This window comes from Mauremys mutica, chromosome 5, assembly GCF_020497125.1.
Source record: "Mauremys mutica isolate MM-2020 ecotype Southern chromosome 5, ASM2049712v1, whole genome shotgun sequence".
NCBI classification, from domain to species: domain Eukaryota; kingdom Metazoa; phylum Chordata; order Testudines; family Geoemydidae; genus Mauremys; species Mauremys mutica.
In genome coordinates, this window is record NC_059076.1 from 95,028,263 (window position 1) to 95,042,579 (window position 14,317).

Consider the following 14,317-nt stretch of genomic DNA (forward strand, 5'->3'; position numbering starts at 1 on the left):
GGTACCACCTGAGAGTCTGGATAATATCTGTCATTGCTTGAAATCTGGACTCCAGCAGGATTGCTCTGGCCTGTATCGAGTCCAGCACTGCCCCTGATGAATTCTGTTCTTTGGGTCAGTGAAAGCATGGACTTGTTAACATTGAAGAGGAGTCCTAGTCTCTTGAAGGTATCTCTGACTAGCCGGACTTGGGACTCCACCCGCTCCCTGGAGCGCCCCCACAGCAGCCAGTCATCAAGGTAAGGATACACCTGTACCTGCCTCTTTCAGAGAAAGGCCACGACCACTAATGCTGGGGCGTCGATAGACCAAATGGGAGCACTGTGAACGGGTAGTGTTTGTGGTTGACCGCAAACCTCAGGAAACATCTGTGGGCTGGACGAATGGCTATATGAAAGTATGCATCTTTCATGTCAAGGGTGGTGTACCAGTCTCCCGGATCCAGGGAAGGTATGATCGTGCTTAGGGAGACCATGCAGAACTTCAACTTCACCATGAACTGGTTGAGTCCTCTTAGGTCTAGAATGGGTCTGAGACCTACCTTCGCCTTCGGGATAAGGAAGTATCAGGAGTAGAATCCCTTGCCCCTTAACTCCTGAGGAACCTTCTCCACTGCCCCTATGGTAAGGAGCAATTACACCTCCTGAACAAGGACGGGGAAGGGGAGTGGGAGGGAGGAGAGGAGCAGAACTGGAGGGAATATCCCACTTCTACCATGTGAAGTACCCAGCGGTCCGATGTTATTTGCAACCAAGCATGGTAGAAGTGGGACAGACAATTCAGGAAGCATGTGGAAGAATCTGGGATATTGGTGGGTATGCCGCCCTCAGGCGTCCCTTCAAAATCCTTGTTTGGAGCCCAACAGTGGCTTGGTTGGGCCTTGCCCCTGCCCTGAAGGTGGGTTTGAAGGCTTGTGCCTGTGATTTCTGTCCCCTCGCCTATAAAAATCCTGCCTTCGCCGAGGAGGATGGGGCGTTGCTGTTGCAGTGGTTGGGGCTTAAAGTGCTTGTGTTGGGTTGCAGGGGTGTGCATCCCCAACAATTTCATGGTCACCCTGGAATCTTTCAAACTGTGCAGCTTGGAGTCAGTCTGCTTTGAAAAAAGCCCTGCACCCTTGAAGGGAAGGTCCTGCAGGGTTTGCTGCACTTCCGGGAGTAGCCTGGACTCCTGGAGCCATGATGTTCATTGCATGGCTATTCCTGAGGAGAGTGTATGGGCGGCTGAATCTGTCAAGTCCAGGGACACCTGGAGAGAGGTCTGTGCAACTGCCTTCCCTTCCTCGACGATAGGGGAGAATTCCATTCTGGAGTCCGCTGGGATCATGTCTTTGAACTTCAACATGGCAGTCCATGAATTGTACCTACTGAGGATAGCATGCTGATTGACTATCCTAAGTTATAGACTGCCCATGGCACAGACCTGTCTGCTGAAGAGGTCCATCCTTTTTGCCTCCTTGGACTTGGGGGCTGGCCCTTGCTGTCCTTGACACTCCTCCTCATTGACCACCGACACAACTAGCAGGCATGGCTGTGGGTGTGAGAACAAATACTCATATCCCTTGGAAGGGACAAAGTATTTACGCTCAATGCCTCTAGCAGTCGGTGGTATCGAGGCCGGGGTCAGTCACAGAGTTTTTATATTGTTCTGCACCGTCTTGATTGGGTCAGAGCCACCCAGGATGGAACTCCAGGGGCGAGAATGTCCACCATGGGGTCCTCAGTCTTGACAACCCTCCTCCGCTTGCAACCCCATGTTGCAGGCGATCCTCCTGAATAGGTCTTGGTGCACCCTGTGATCTATTGGAGGTGACCCTGAAGCTGATGCCCCTGCTACAGCTTCGTCTGGGGAAGAAGACGAGGTGGCTACTGTAGGTACTGGGTCCTCCTGTCCCTCTAAGTCTCTGACCTCCTCTTGGTCAGTACAGACCATTGTGGCCACTAGAGTCAATGCCTGAGGCTGGTCCTCTGACAGATGTCACAGCCACAACCTGAGGTTGAAGGGGTGGTTGGGACATGGTGGCCTTGGATCCCGAGGGGCGGGTCTGTCCCCAGGAGAGTGATATGGATGGCATCCTGACACTACAGACCTTGATCCCCTTGTCAAGGTGTCCTGGGCTTGATGATATGCCCAGGGCATCCAAAAGAGCCATTGTGCCAGGGGTTGCAACTGCTGTTGCCAGCTTGGTGGCACCTCCTTTCATCACCTCTGGGATCTATGCCGACTATGTCTTGCATAATATGAGTCGGCATCCAACTCTGAGAAGGCTGAGCCCGATTGTGAGAACCACAGTAGTGCCGAGGTCCCAAGTGCCGATGCTCGGTGCCATGATGAGGCTGGGGACTGGTGCCTGGAATCCAATGATGGAGACCGGTACCGTGTGTCTGGTGCTGGCGGACGAAGGCCAGGTGCCATATGTCAGTGCTGATCATCTGCTGGTGCGGGGATCAGTGCTGGTCCAACAGTGCTGGAGAGACGAGGCATTGTGTCACTGGTGCCGGTGAGTCTGTTGCTGGGCTCGGTGCTGGGGAGTGGCGCTGCAGTGAGGGCAAGCGAGAGCGGTGCTGGGGATGGTGCTGAGCTGGGGACTGGGAGCACCACATCATAGCAGGCTTGCCTCCAGACCTAGAGTGGGCAAACGTTTTGGCCCGAGGGCCACATGTGGATATGGAAATTGTATGGTGGACCATCAATGCTCACGAAATTGGGGGTTGGGGTGTCAGAGGGGGTGAGGGCTCCAGCTGGGGTGAGGGCTCTGTGGTGGGTCCAGAAATTAGGAGTTCAGTGTTCAGGAAGGGGCTCTGGGCTGGGGCAGGGCGTTGGGGTACGGGGTGGTGGTGGTGAGGTCTCTGGCTGGGGATGAGGGTTTGGGGTGTAGGAGGGTGCTCCGGACTGGGACCAAGGGGTTCGGAGGGCAGGAGGGGAATCAGGGCTGGGGTATGGGGAGGGAGTCAGGGGTGCAGGCTCCAGGTGGTGTTTACCTCAAGAAGCTCCCAGAAGCAGAGGCACATCCCCCCTCTGGCTCCTATGCAGTGGCACGTTGCCCTGTCCGCAGGCACCTCCCATTGCCCATGGTTCATAGCTAATGGGAGCTGTGGGGGTGGCACTTGGGGCGTGGGCAACATGCAGAGCCCCTTGGCTGCCCCTACATGCAGGAGCTGGAGTGGGGACATGCCACTGCTTCCAGGAGCTGCGCGGAGCCAGCCCCTGACCCCTCTCTCTGACTGGAGAGCCGGAGCAGGGCAAGCCCCAGACCCTGCTCCCCGGTGGGAGCTCAAGGGATTAAAATGTCTGAAGGGCTGGATGAGGCCCCCACGCCATAGTTTGCCCACCCTTGCTCTAGATGGTTCAAAGGTCTCATCAGCACCGGAGGCTTGTCCTTTAAAGCCGGGGGCTGTGCCGCCGTCATCGCTATCAAGTCCCTGGCAATTTCAAAAGTGTCCAGGGTGGAGGGTGGCTCTATCACCTCCACCTGGCACTGGCCCACTAGAGAGCTGCTGTGTGACAGACTCAATGGTCCTGTCTGGGGCACCGAAGTCAACGGTACTAACTTGCACTGTCTTAGCACTGGGTCATTTCTAGGGTGCTCTTGTGCATCCCCTGGCTGACCTGTTGCTTTCGGGGCCGGTGAGTGCCCCCTTTTGGCCTTTTTGTGTTGTTTGTGTGGCACCGGGGAAGTTGAGCGGTGCCGGCCCGTTGATCCTGGTTGCGGTGCCGGAGAGCACGGGTGCCGAGCGTCTCTTGTGCTAGAGTCCTTCCTCAGCACCATGTTGCATACAGATGCCGGAGCACTCCATGCAGATGCGCTTGGGGCCGGATCCTGGCGCTCTGCAGCCGGTTGCAGGCGAAGCGTGGACTCCATTAAAAGCTGTTTCAGGTGGAAGTCATGCTCTTTCTTCGTTCTTGGCCAAAAAGTTTTACAAATTCTGCACCTTTCAGGTTGGTGCGCCTCCCCCAGTCACTTTAAGCAAGAGTCGTGGGGGTCACTTATGGGCATAGGCTTATTACAAGCGCTGCATTGCTTAAAGCCTTGGGCTTGTGGTATGCCCCAGAGCCCAGGGAAGAGATAGGGATTGGGGAGGTACCCCATTCCCCACCTACTATCTAACTAACTATATACAATAAATTACTAATAAAACTAAACAAAAACTAGATCTGACAAGAAAGCTAAAGGAGCACTTGCTGAGCAAGCTAAGCACTGTTCCAACAACGGTCACGGATGGTAAGAAGGAACGGAAGGGGGGTCAGGTCGGCAGGGTCATATATATATATATATATACAGAGATACTGTATATGTACAGTAGTACAACAGTCTTATTATGATGTAAGATATAGAACAAATGTTAGATCATGAAGAGCATCATTAGATTGGCACCTAACTTGGTTAGATAACCTTTGAATAATGTCCAGCCTAAAGCCTGGCAATAAAAAGCCCCCTCTCTCACATAATCAGTTCAGTGTGTCCTGATCACATGTCCCAGAAAGTATCTCTCCCTTATGCCTGTTTGACTTTTTAAGTCCAAGTTACAAAACACATTTGCTATTCAAAACTACTCTTTGAAAATCAATGTTTTTAACATGCATGAGTAATATTTATTTGTATTTTCTTTTTATTCAGAGCCATAAAAAGTGCCCATACCCAACCTCTGAGTGCTCTGCTAATTATTACCAATCTAATATAAATTTCAGTCAGCTCATCACATGTACCAAGCTCTGCAATGAATATTAAGCGGTCCCTGTGATTATCCATTTACAAATGGGTCCTCTAAAATACAAAGTTCACCATTAGCACACTAATGATAGTTACTTTGAGTCCACTTTATGTCTTGAATTAATATTCCTAATGATTCTCTCATACCTCTGAGGCAAACTTTGTGACTAGCTTAACTGCATGGTTTGTCCCAGCTGAGTTCCTCAGACTAACATTAACCAGCAGTGCTTACTTTATACAATAATACAAGAACTAGGGGTCACCAAATGAAATTAATAGGCAGCAGGTTTAAAACAAATAAAAGGAAGTTCTTCTTCATGCAGCGCACAGTCAACTTGTGGAACTCCTTACCTGAGGAGGTTGTGAAGGCTAGGACTATAACAGTGTTTAAAAGAGAACTGGATAAATTCATGGAGGTTAAGTCCATAAATGGCTATTAGCCAGGATGGGTAAGAATGGTGTCCCTAGCCTCTGTTCATCAGAGGATGGAGATGGATGGCAGGAGAGAGATCACTTGATCATTGCCTGTTAGGTTCACTCCCTCTGGGGCACCTGGCATTGGCCACTGTCGGTAGACAGATACTGGGCTAGATGGACCTTTGGTCTGACCCGGTACGGCCGTTCTTATGTTCTTACTTCCCTCACCCCAACAGTACAATACAGATAAAATATTAAGTGGAAATTGTGTATAGAAGATGACAGAATTAAAGCTAGATGAATTGGACCTATTTGTGTCCATGATTAGGTTACCAATACTGAGAACAACAAACTCATTATACGTAGGTCTATGAACAAGCATTTGGTGGCAGTGACTTTTCACTCACTTCCACGATAGGCTGGATTTGACTTGACAATCTAAAAATATAAATATTACTTTGAATTTCTGATTTTGTTAGAAAGTGGATTTTTTTGGTTATCTTAAAATTAAGTTTTTAATTAAACTAATCATTTTGTCAAGAATTGAAAGTAAGCAGGAAAACAACAAAATCATGAATGCTTTGAGTTCTCTCTACTAGAGAGAAGCAGGTCAGAAGGTCTGACTGAATTCTGGTGGAGGATATTTTTGTGGTGAAGGTTGCTGAGTTTTGTGGTGAGAGAAAATTAGCAATGTGACCTAGAATTTTTGTTCTCTTGTTTTATGCCGTGGTCAAAGCAGTTAGTTTCTTTAGCCTCATAAAAGCTTTCAAAGTTTAGTCAAGATTTAAAAATTTTGGCTGGAAGCATGATAATATACTACAAAAGAAAATGGAAGATCAAAGGTGCCATGAGGCAATGCTCCCAATTTAACTTATAGTGGAGCTAAATTCTGGCCCCATTGAAGCCATTGATTTCAGAGGGATCAAGATTTCATCCAGCATGGTTATAACTTGGGGCTATAGTGTGAGAGTCTCAGGAAGTGGATAAGAACATGTCCTGAGGCCTTATCACGGTATTAATTTTTAATCAAAACTCTCACCTGAAGCTAATGGGAACTTCTGCATAAAAATTAATGGAACAATAGGTCTCTTTTTCAGAAAGTCCATTATCTTATCAGGAGGGAAGGAAAAGGTGACTAATATTGTCTTTAACTCTGCAGTGTTTTAAGAGTAAGTTTCCCATTTAGATGTAGATGAACAATGATTTATAAGGGACTTGTTCTGTGGGGCTGCTCACGCTGTTTCTGACTTCAGTGAGAGTTTTACCGTTGGCTATAACTGGAGAAAGATTGCACTCTCTACATTTAGCAACCACCATATGCAGCTTTAATTTTTTTAAATAAAGTTATGTTCTAATATTAAAGTTCAATGGACACAGGATTAATTGTGCCAATCTCTAAAGAGATTTTATTCAAATAGTGTTCTAATTAGAGGGTTGCACTAACTAAAAGAACAGTTTCATTTCTTTTGTAATAGAGGGTCATGTATGAAAAAGAATGTTCACGAGTGGGTTCTCATGGCTAGGAGCTAAGGAGACTGTGTCTGAAGTCTAGCATCATAAAGGAGAGCTTCATAAGTGGGGAAGGGTATAAAGTGTAGTAGCCAATTACTGCATTTGTATTTAAGTCACTTTCTTCTACTTCACCAGAAAGAGGTTTAGTGGTCTGCGAAGCTGGGGTGAAATAGAGTAGCACACTTGCACTTTGGAAGTTGGTGGCCATTAATTAATAAGTCTTTTTGTTGAAGGAATATTTTGAGCCAGAGAGGAGGGAATTCAGATTTAATTCCCAACATTTAATTTTTTCCAGTGTTTTTATCATCTCCAAAACATTAAATAATGGTCAAGTGATAAAGCAGTGCAAATTACTTGGATTGGTTTGGCACACAGTGGATGTGAAAACTGAGTAACCTAGATGCTGAAAAGGTAAAAGGTGGTGAATCAGGAAACACAACCATTTTTTATAGGTGGCACAGGTAGTGAGGTAAGGTGTTTATCTGCAGAGGCAGTTTTCTCTTACCCCCTGAGGTTAGATACTTATCCTGCTGCATTTGCATTGACATATCATTTACACTCCTTTTGCACATCCATTGAGTGCCAGATTGGTGTGAAGGAATTCACAGAAGGGAGGGAGTTCTGGAAAAGATAATGCAGTCCCAGGCTGTATCATCTTCTTCAAGGAATTTCCATGGGGCCAGAGAAGAAAAACAGTATATATCCTTCTAGCCTCTCACTCAGGTCACCCAAACACCCCTAGCGGTGGGATGCTGATATAAATAATAAAGAATTGTTAAAAACAACTTCCTGGTTTAAAAAAAAAAATCCCAGGTTTTGCTAAGTGCAAAGTATTTCTAAAGTATACTGTAAAGGACACTGTAGTCTGGCAGCTTTGTAGTAAAAAAATGTAATAGTGTCACTATCTGCCTTTCTGTACTGAAAGTTGAGATTACTAATGTGCTTAATTCCGTTTTTTTAATGTTGAGAAAAAAACTTGTTTATCTTTGTTGTAGAATATTTATAGATTTATCTGGACTTAAACATCCTGTCATTCTTCCTGATGCCTGACCACTGAAGCATAAACTTCTGAGACACAATTTCTCTGCCTGCTTTCTTTGTAACTGCTAGCAGGCTAAAAGTAACAGGGTATTACAAGAGTGTCTCAGACCTTCAGGTTTTCCATGAGTATATAACTGTTATAGTTATCATTTATTGTATGTGGTACAGGCAGTGACACCTCAAGTTAAGGTTACCTTACACTTTCCATTAAAAGACTGTGTTTTCATTTGCTTATAATTTTGCCAAACTTTAACCATTCAGGATGAAATTTTCCATGCCAAGTGTCTGCCTCAGGCTGAATTTGTTGTGAAAGTTTTAGTAAAAGTGTTTCAGCCATTTCTGAGAATGAAATTAGGGAAAATATGTTGTTTTGCTCATATTAACAAATGAATGATTTTTTTAGATGCTGTAGCCCCTCCATGCTATGGAACAGGGACTTGAAATTTAGCTGTAGGTGTGGACTCTCTGCTAGGGATGTGCCTTTTGCTGTTCCCAAGAAAAAACATCCAAATTTGGCCAAGATATGGACTCCTGAAAAAATTCAGTTTGCACATATGCAATAGAGACTTGGGGTTTTGCTGCTAAATTCTGAGAAGATTCTGTGTCCACTGAGCATGTTTCAGCCCCTCACAGCTCCTATGTGCAAACCATCCCCATAGAGCAACTTAGCATGCTTCAATGGTCAACCTAAGGCTGCAGGGGCTAAGCAGGACTTTTCCTGCAATGGTACTCTGGATCAATGTGGTGCTGGGCACCAGAACTGAGAGCAGGGACATTGTCTCTCCTGTCCTTTCAGTGCCCTCCTTGTTGTCACCCAAGCAGTGAGGAGGAACCAACCTGATTTAGAATGCAGAGGGGTGAAGAATGGGAGGATGTGGACATGAGGAAAGGGGCTTGCAGAAGTTAGAGAATGGAAAGAAGCAGAGGGGGAGGGATGGCAGTAACCGTAAGCAAGGAGGAGCAGTAGGAGACAGGAGAAAGTGTGGGACAGGAGCAGGTGGGGTTGGACAGGAGCAAAAGGGGAGAGTGGGGAGGAGTCTGGGGGGTATATAGATAGTGAGTGTGGGGAAGAGGGCAGGAGCAGAAGGGAAGGGGGCAAGAATCAGGGGGTATTAGGGGCGGAGGACAGAGGTGTCTGTAACTACCAGATTACATTCCTTTCCAGAATCTGGAATTGAACCCAGGAGTCCTGAGTCTCTACCTTCCTTTACTGTTAGCAAATAGCTGTGAAACCCTCTGGTAACAGTATGTGTCTCATCCCTATTACTGCCTGATCCACATAGCAGTGGTCCCCCAAACCACTACTACCAGTTGCTTTGTTAGCTCAAGTGGTAGAGAGAGATCTGTGCAGTGAACTTAAAGATCCAAACCTTTGATGCTAATTACAAAGATCCAAACCTGCTGATGACCCAAGAGGGGGATCAAAATAGTTCCATATGACAGAATTTCAGTTTTTCGTTTGTTTGTTTTAAATTGAGAAATTACATGTAATAAACTACCGGTACATTAAGGTTGGTAGTCAACCACACAAAAGTTGGGAAATTCATACCTCAGGTTGCCCATGCAACCTTAATTTGGTCCCCTTGAGCATACGCATAACATAATATTTAATTATATGATAAAATATTTTTTTACTGGACCCCTGTGTCTGTCAGTGCACAGGATGCATCATACTCTGGGAATGAATCAGGGTTGTACAACAATTGAGACTTGGTACAAGCCCTGCATCATTTTTTGTAGAAGTTGGAAGGTGTGTAGTGAATGAGGCAGGGAACAGCAGGAAGAGAAGGGATAGTTTGATGGTTAAGGAAATTTAATTACACCCTGGAGAACTGGATTCTGTCCCTGCCTCTGCCACATAGTTTCTATGCTAGACAAGCCACTTAAATTAGATCGTTTACAGTTGGCCACTAATTGTGTGTTCCTCATTTTCTGGGTGCCAAATGTGAGACATTTGGGGCCAGATTTGCAGAAGTGCTGAGCACTCATAACTGCACCTGGAGTCTGTAGGCACTGTCCTTTGAATATATGTGTTATAAAAATGTTAAGCACTATGGAAAATTAATGCCTAGTTGTTTCATGTTGGGCAACCAAAATTAGTGGACACTTGAGAATCCAGAAATGCCAGCCTTGCTCTGAGACTTTTAGGGATGTTTATGAAAAAAATTAGGGAAGTTTCTTGGACCAGTGGCAAGTGCCAAAGGTGCGAAGCCAAATACAGATAGGAGTCTGGGGTAGGTGCTTTGAAAGACTGCAGTGCATTTTAGAGGCACTTCTGTGCATATTGCAGTAATAACAAAAGTGATACAAGCTGAAGTAACTTTTTACTTAGTAACATCAATAACCATGACCAGGTCCAACCATGGTATTGGCCACCCCTTTGCAAGCACCATACAGGTTGCTTGCTTGGCCTTTCACAGGATTATCTTGTCTGGATTTCTCAAGTGGCAGGGTTGACCGAGTATGTCCACTTTGGTGATCATCAGTGATTCCAAACCTTTATCACCAAAATTTGGTCTGAACTCAGTTTGTTTCTTGCGCATGAGAGAAAATACTCTTTCTGAGTCAGAGTTCCTGTTAGGTATTGGAAGGGTTTATTTCATTATCCAGGCCAGAACATCATAGTGTCCATTATCTGCGATATGGTATGCTGCTTTTTATCACAACTGATGCACATCAGAACAGATGATGGCATGTTATCAACCTGGTACTGAGCAAACTGCTCCTGCTTTGTGTCTTGCTGTAACTGGTCCTTCAGCAGAGGTGGAAGCTACTGCATTCTTTGTGCAGCATCATCATATGTAGCCGTCATCCTGAATGCACCGTTAGCTACTTCTGCATGTTGTAGTATAGGATCAAGCAGCGGCAGTTTCTGCGCTATGTATGTGTCCACCTCTCAGTAGTACCAATGAACTGACTAGAAGAATGACTCCAAGGCTCTATCAGCCTCACGGTGTTCTCTGAAGGAGAAGCAGGACTTGATGACTGCTGAGAGTCTGAGTTGTCTCTGATAAAATCACATGATTAGATTAGAAATCACTTGATTAGAAGTGAGGTTGTACTCTGCTTCACTTTGCTTCTACAATCACTAATGGCTTGGTAAACTGTCAAGAAGTTCTTTCAGAAGACTGAACAGCTGTTGTCTTGGTATCTGAATTAGAGATTCCTCTTTTTTGCATTTGATGTATTTAGTTTGTCAAAGATCAGGATCCTATAGTTGAAAAATAGGCAATAAAGTTTGTGAAAAAATCAGTGTGTCTTATATTATCACAAAAAAATGCCAAGTTCTGCACTTTGTTTCAGCACAGTGATGGCGTCCAATGTCAGTTTAGTTAATTTGTCATGTTTGGCATCAGCAACCCTCTCAGTAGGCTTGCTATCATGATGATCTTTATGGATGATCCTTGTTTTGTTGTGACGATTTTGACATTGATGACTGACTGTTAGTGGTGGCTACACCTTACTGGTTTTTGCTGATGTTGCTGATCTCTGCTCTGCATAATTTTCAATAGGTTGTCACTTATAGTCTGGTCTTCTTGGCTTGTCACCTTAGCCCATGACTTATTGGCACCGGTGACAGTTTTATGTTGCTGCAAAGGAGGACGGTGCAGATTGACAGGCATAGATTTGCACTTGGTGCTGCATGAATGAATTCCTTTGGACTTAGCTGCTTCAGCCAGAAGAACCTAGTCAGTAGTTCCTACTGCTGGATGAGCCGAGTCAGACAAAGGCCAAGTGACAGCCAGTGTGTGCTTCCATGCTTCATATCTTATGGACTTCTTCATAGGACAGCTTCTGACAAAATGATCTCCCAGTGATGCTTGGTGCTCTTGTCAATATAACAGTAGATATCAATCAGTTCATCTGTGGTGGCAGGCGGGGACTTCACACTTCTCTCAGCTATGATGTGCACCAGGTGACATGGGCAACCCACAAGAAAAACAGACAATGTTGCTCTCAGATAAATGCTGCAATACCCTTGTGCAAGACCATCATGACAGAAGCAGTGTCACTTCCAAAAGTCAAACTGTTTAACAAAGGGATTTTCTTGGCTTCCATATTTTAATTCAAAAGCTTTAATTCCCAACTGGTACAGCAACAAGGTGATCACTTTACCTTTGCTGTCATCAAAATGTTGAATAATGAGTGGGAGCAGTTTGCTGATGCCTGCATCATTGCTGCCATCAGTGGCTAGAATAAATGAGGAATGATGCATGCTTTCTGCTAGGCAGTTCACACCGTCATTTGCCATCTCTTTGATAATTGCTGTCATCTTTGTGCACACCTAGGCATATTTCCTGGTGACTTCTGAGTCAGGAAAAGCAGTTTTCCACAGATTTTTATTAATAATATTCCATTTGGTTCAGGGTTTGAATGGTGTGTGGTAAATAATGCCTGGAGCCACACACTGAATGAGGAGGATAAAAATATTTTGAATAATACTTATTCATTGAATGAGGCAAGGGTTCTGTAGAGAAAATACTATGTGACCTATGTGATAATATGTAATTAAAGACTGTCATAATGCATATGCACAAAGGGGATGAATTAAGACTGCACAGGCACCCTTAAGTTTGGCATTTCATAACTTTTGAATGTTTCACTTTGCAACCTTAAAATTATTTTAAAAAAGTTACATCACAAAAACAATGTATTATTTTGATGACTACAACATCCAGAGACTCCAAATAGATCAGGTACCGCCGCTTGGATGGGTGCTGCACAGATACACATTAAAATAGTTCCTGGTTTAAAGCATTTGAATTAGTGAGCTGGATAAACTAAGCCTGCTCAGATACATGGCAATGAATGACACACGCACATCAAGATGTAGTGGGAAGTGCTGAAAGCTCTTCAGCTGCTAGTTCCTATAGGCCAGGGGTGGGCAAACTACAGCCCGTGGGCTGGATCCGGCCCATCAGGGCTTTGGATGCGGCCAGTGGGATTGCCCCCCATGGTGCTGTGGGCCCCGTGCCACTCTCAGAAGCGGCCAGCACCACATCCCTGCGGCCCCATGGCGGGGCGGCAGAGGGCTCTGTGCGTTGCCCTTGCCTCCAGGCACCATCCCCTGCAGCTCCCATTGGCTGGGAATGGGGAACTGCAGCGAATGGGAGCTTCGGGGGAGCTACATGGAGGCGCGGCAAGGGCAGTGCAGGAGCCGTAGCGCTTCCTGGAGCAGCATGGGGCCGGGGACAGGGCAGGCATGCAGGGAGCCTGTCCTGGCCCCAGTGCACGCCACTGCCACCCCAGAGCCACTTTAGGTAAGTGGCGCCGGGCCGGAGCCCGAACCCCTCCTGCACCCCGCCCCCCAACTCCCTGCCCTAAGCCCGCTGCCTGCACCTCGCACCCCTCCTGCACCCCAACTCCCTGCCCTGATCCTCCTTGTACATCATGCACCCCTCCTGTACCCCAATCCCTTGCCCTGAGTTCCCTGCCGCACCCCTGTGCACCCCAACCCCCTGCCCTGAGCCCCCTGCCGCACTCCGCACCCCTCCTGCATCCCAACCCTCTTCCCTGAGCCCCCTCCTGCAGTCTGCACCCCTGCCCTGAGCCCCCTCCTGCATTCCACACCCCTCCTGCACCCCAACCCCCTTCCCTGAGCCTCCTCATACATCCCACACTCCTCCTCTGCCCGAATCCCTTGCCCTGAGCCCCTTTCTGCACACTGTACCCCCTCCCACACCTCGCACTCCCTCCTGCACCCCAAGCCACTGCCCCAGCCCTGCACACTATTTCCCCACGCAGATGTGGCCCTCGGGCCAAAAAGTTTGCCCACCCCTGCTATAGGCTATAGGACTCTATGAGCTAAACACAGAACTAAATCTCTGCCCCTCCCAGAATGACATGTGGGCCAATCCTTTCCCTTCAGTTCATAATAGGGTTGAGGATACTGCAGGTTTATATGTATATACTCTCAGCTCTATAAGAGATATTTCTTAAACTACTTTTACTGAGGCTAGATGCCACTCTTACTTTTACACCAGTTTTACACTTGTGTAATTCTGTTAACTACTCACAATTTACTGTAGTAGCAGAATTAAGCCCAGAGACTCTTTTCTTCTAGAGTGACCCTCCTGGTATATAGTTCTGCTGTAAGGAGACAACTTCCAAAAAAGCATAAATATATATTCTTGTTTTGGAGAGTTGAACTCTTGGAAAGTAGTGTCTTTGAGTTTATTGAACAAATGTCTTACAGAATGCTATAGAATAAAGTAAAACTTTGAAGTTTTGTTTCACTGTGAGCTTGTCTACACCAACACTTAGTTCATTGCAAACTGGGATGTAAATCTATTCTGCACTAGCCCACCACACACAAAGTATCCCTGTGAACCCTACTGCCACATACTAAAAGTTCCCTAGTGTACTTCAATCTATTCACATTTCAAAGCGGGGTAGATTTACATTTCAATTTGCTGTGAATGATATGTTCATGTAGACAAGCCCTTAGATTACAGTATCATAAAACTACAGGTGTTTAACCTACAGAGTTTTGCATCTGTTCTGTTCACTGATTGTAAAAATATTCAGATGGACACTACCTGGACTGTAATTGCTCTGTGCATCTTTGCTTTCTTTATAGTAGTTTGAATCAAATTATTTAAAGCAAAGAACCTTAATATTCTTCAACACAGCTGGCTA

At 46.0% G+C, this 14,317-nt stretch overlaps 1 protein-coding gene across 2 annotated transcripts in view; it reads left to right on the plus strand.

Annotated features, from left to right (window-relative positions):
- Positions 1-14,317, plus strand: part of TEC (tec protein tyrosine kinase) — a 95,826-nt gene that overhangs the window by 52,174 nt on the left and 29,335 nt on the right. The gene's annotated exons all lie outside the window — the stretch shown is intronic.